This window comes from Jatropha curcas, chromosome 9 (genome assembly GCF_041381405.1).
Source record: "Jatropha curcas cultivar XTBG-Jc1 chromosome 9, XTBG_Jcur_1.0, whole genome shotgun sequence".
Taxonomy (NCBI): Eukaryota; Viridiplantae; Streptophyta; class Magnoliopsida; order Malpighiales; family Euphorbiaceae; genus Jatropha; species Jatropha curcas.
Genome location: NC_143159.1, coordinates 13,326,149 through 13,330,964, shown reverse-complemented (window position 1 = coordinate 13,330,964; position 4,816 = coordinate 13,326,149).

The window sequence follows — 4,816 nt, the reverse complement described above, 5'->3', positions numbered from 1 at the left end:
GAGCAATGGGAAGGTCAAGATCTGACTAAGGAGTGGATGGCATAGGCTCAGGTTGAGTGGAGGGAATGGATCTTCTGTTAAAGCGGCAGGTGGGGGAAGTGAGTCAAGAGTTCCTAGTCTCCTAGAATAAATCTGTTCAAAATGAGGGCGAGCAGATGCTGGTGCATAAAGGGGAATAGGAGTGACAAACGTTGTAGCAAGAGCAAGTGAAAGTTCAGGAGAGCTAGGAAATTGCTGGATAGCATAGACAAAAAGCTCATCATCCCCCCCCCCTCACTCTTAGATACAGAAGAAGGAAAAAATGGAATATTCTCAAAAAATGTGACATCTACAGAAATAAGATAACGGTTAAGATCGGGAGAGAAACAATGATACCCCTTTTAATGCCGAGAATACCTAAGGAAGACGCAACAAAGGGACTTTAGATCTAATTTAGAAACCTATGGACGAACATCACAAAAAACAAGTAAAACAAAAAATACGAGGTTCAATGGGGAATATAAGCTTAGAAGGAAATAAGACATTATAAGTAATTGCACCATTAAGCACACAAGAAGGCAAATGACTAATAAAAAAACATACAGTAGAGACAGCATTTGCCCAAAAATGTTTAGGGACCTTCATTTGGAATAGAAGTGTCCTAGCAACCTTAAGAAGATGTCGATTTTTTCTTTTTGCAACCCCATTTTGAGAAGGAGTATCAACACAAGATGTTTGATGAAGAATACCATTCTGTGACATATAAGATTGGAAGGAACTAGATAGATATTCTTTAGCATTATTACTTTGCAATATGCAAACAGAGCTATTAAATTGAGTTTTAATCTCAGCACAAAAGGAACAAATAATAGAGAATATCTCAAAACGAGTTTTCATTAAAAATAACCAAGTAACACGAGAACAATCATCCACAAAAGTTACAAAATACCAAAAGCTAGTTTTAGAAATAATAGGTCATGGACCCAAAAATTAGAATGAACTAACTCAAAAGGGGATGAAACGAGGAACTAAAGGTAAAAGATAATGTTTGGCAAATTGACAGGATTCACATTCTAAAATTGATAAAGACTAAAACTGCAGACACAACTTCAAACGACAATGAACCTCAAAAGGAGATAGAGCACCAGCACAAGCCAGAGATAACGAAACTTGTTCATCTAGAAGATAAAGGCCACCAGACTCACATCCTCTACCAATAATCTACTTTGTCAAAAGATCCTGAAACACACAATAGGTAGGATAAAATTTAACACAATAATTCAGTAGACGAGTAATTTTACTAGAAGACAGTAGATTGAACGAAAAATGAGGCAAACAAAAATCAGAAGAGAACAGAAGAGATGGGATGGGATTGGCGGTGCCAATACACTTGACAGAAGAAGTAGACCCATCAGCTAGAGTAATATAAAGATTAAATTGTTCGGGTTCTTTTAATGAGGATAAGAGACTAGGGTTACCTGTTATGTGATCTGTGCAACCAAAATCAATGACCCACTCTGATGAGGTAGACATAAGACATGTAGTAGGAGTACCTGAATTGGTAGCAGTAGCAATTGAGGAATCAATAGACTTAGAAGAACGGTATTTAGAAATCTCAGCATACTCCGCAGCAGAAATTGTTACAGTGTTGTCAAAAGAAGTAACTGTCGAATCTTGAGTGGCCATATTTGTCCTTGGTGGATTATTTATCAGTTTCTTGCAATACTGTTTAGTGTGACTAGGTTCATGGCAATAATGGCAGATAAGAATGCTCGCCTCCCGATTACTACGGTTATTTCCTCCTCTTCCTCTGTTTCCTCGCTGCCTAACTATCTGATTACTACTCACAAGGGCACGATTATCATAAGGGGAAAGGGTATGAGAACCTTCAGTATGTAGTAATCTAGCGAAAGTCTCATGAAGAGAGGTAACGTCACTACCTGAAAGAACCTGTGATTTGGCAGTTTCAAAAACCGAAGCAAGACCTATAAGAAAACTCATTACAACCATTTATTCTCGCTGAGTCTGTTGAACCTTAACATTGGGGCTAAAAGGCAATAAAACATTAAGTTCCTCGTAAATCTTCTTAAATTCCATGAAATAACCTGTAAGGGGCTTATCTTGCTTATCGGCCCAATAAAATCCTTTGCAGACCTTATACATACGAGACAAATTACCTTTCCCGAATACAAGAATTTAAGATATTACATTAATTCTTTAACAAACTCAATGATTAATTAACCCAACCACTTCATTGTCAATAGAATTTTAAATCAATAGAAATAACTTAGTATCTTCCCTTAGCCAACTTTGTCTAGTGTCACCAGTTGGTGGAGCATCAATTAGATGATCATCTCTTTTAACACTCCTTAAATAAATTCTAATTGTCTTACTCTAATCTAAATAATTAGTTCCTTTCAATTTATGTTCTGTGATTTTATTCATTGCTGGCATCAATTCAGTAATAGTAGCTTTAGAATCTGTAGGTTCTATACCCATTAATAAAAACTAAACATGTAATATCCTCAACTTTGTAGTTCCTGCTATTTTAGCTTTTTCGATGAATTCGGTTATCCGAATGAAAGGAAAACTTAGAATAATGGGAAACACTATATATTGAAGATGTGAATATTAATTAAATGGTAATTAATGTGATTACAAATCAATGTGAAATATTAAAGGAAATCAAAAATGAGTTAAAGAGGAATGACTTCTTGGTAAAGCACGATTTTACTCGAAAAGCCCGAAAAACGGTAATTTCAGTATGACCTTTCTTAAGTGGGGTTTAGAATATTAAATACACTTGGTTGATACCTACTAGGACTAAAGTGAAGTGATTAAAATGATTAGAGTGCCAAAGGATGAAGGGAAAACAAAAGGGAGGATTATAGTGCAATTTTCATTTAAAGGACATGGAAGGAATTTTTAATAATGTTTATTATATATTATTATGAAGAGGTGGAGATAACCACGCCATTTTCCACCCATTTTTGCAGCCCAAGTCGGTCAAGAAGAGAGGAGGAGAGTTTTGATTAAAAACCAAGCAAAAAGGAGGTGAAAATCAAGGAATTTTCAAGTAATTCTTAAAAAAAGGTTAGTTATCTTCACTTCCTCCTTCTTTTCTATGGATTAATTTTTGAATTCCATGAACTTTGAAGTGAGGTGCTTGCTTGTTCATTCTGATTTGGTGAAGCTGAAGTGATTAGAATTGAGTTTAAGGTGATTTAAGATGATTGAAAGTAGTTATGCATGAATTCAAAGTTTAATTTGCATAATTCACCAAGATGGATGATTTTGAGTTTGTACTTGATATGCCATGACCTAGGGATTCTGATATATCTTATATTATGATGTTATGTAAGTAATAGAAGAGTTGAATTGCATGAATCTGTGCTGGAAGTGAGTTGAGAATGCTTAAGCAAACATATCATTGTTGGACCTATTACAGTTGGGCTGTCTGACCTTCAGCTTCTGTAATTGACCTATTTGACTAAGCAAATAAACTTCAAAATTCATGAAATTTTATATGGAGATAGGCTGAGATGTTGGGTAGGTCATGTTAAAAGGGAAAGTCCATTGGATAAAAGGAAATGGAGTTATACTGAAATCAAGGCAGGCTGCTCAGCATGAGAAAAACTAAAATTCAGATTCTATAATTATGTCATTTGACAATGCAAATGAGCTTTAAAAATTATGAAATTTTACAGGGCCGTATCCTAAGATGTTGGGAACATTCTGTAAAAATTTCAGGGCAAATGAATATGATGAAATTAAGATATAGGCAACGGAATGCAAGCTACTCAAATGCTGAAATTCTGCATTTCATAAACATTGAATGAATTTAGCATGCCATTGACTTCTATTGTTTTAATTGTTAGTAGTATGTTTCTAGGATGTGGTTAAGTGTTGGATATGAAGTGTTTCATGCTTAAACTAAGGTCATAGGACACTTGGACAAGCATAGTGAAAAGGAAAGAAAAAAAGCATGATACTACATTCTAATGCTTAATTTGCATTCCTATAGAAGTGCATGTGTGTATATTGTGTAGCATGAAGTTAAATATGAGTATTAGTCTCATGCTATAGCTTCTGAGAGAAAGGGAGTTGAGGAGAGGGTGGTTGCTAGAGGAAAAAGGCTAGGGGAGCCTTCTAGCTCAGGTTAGTGTACTATTCTTTTCCTGCTTTTATTTCAACAAACTGAACTTGATTTTGCAAAATATTTTCAATGGATTTACTTTATGAATCATAATTATAAAAAGTATTAATGATTTCATAAGTTTTTAAAGAACAAAGCTTATTTTGAAATCATACGACCTAATTACACATGCAAATAAATTTTATAATTCTTATACCTTGAAAGAGAAGGATGTTGGCCAATTGATAACTGTAGTATGAGGGGTGGCCGTGACTGAATGATTTTAGTAGTGTTTGCGAAACGAAATGTTGCCCATAGTGATTTTAATATTATTACATGAATGGAATGGTTTAAAAGTCTTACAGCTGATATAGACATAGTTTAGACATGGTTATTACCCCGAATATCACTTCATTTGTTGAAGTTGATATTACGATCGATTGAACATGGATATCATCACTAGATGATATATGATTGATATGAAATTCTCCCTCCATGTTGAGGTTGTAGATTGCTCCCTCTTCTGTTGAAATCATATCACAAATTGAGGTTGTAGATAGCAGGTCTAGATGTGCACATTAGACACTGATGGCCCTCGAAATTGATTCTATAAAAGCTGTAAAGACTACATTATGAATTTATGATTTAAATGGTATTGTTTTTTTTTCTTATTTCCTTTAACATGGTGGGTTTATGACTTAT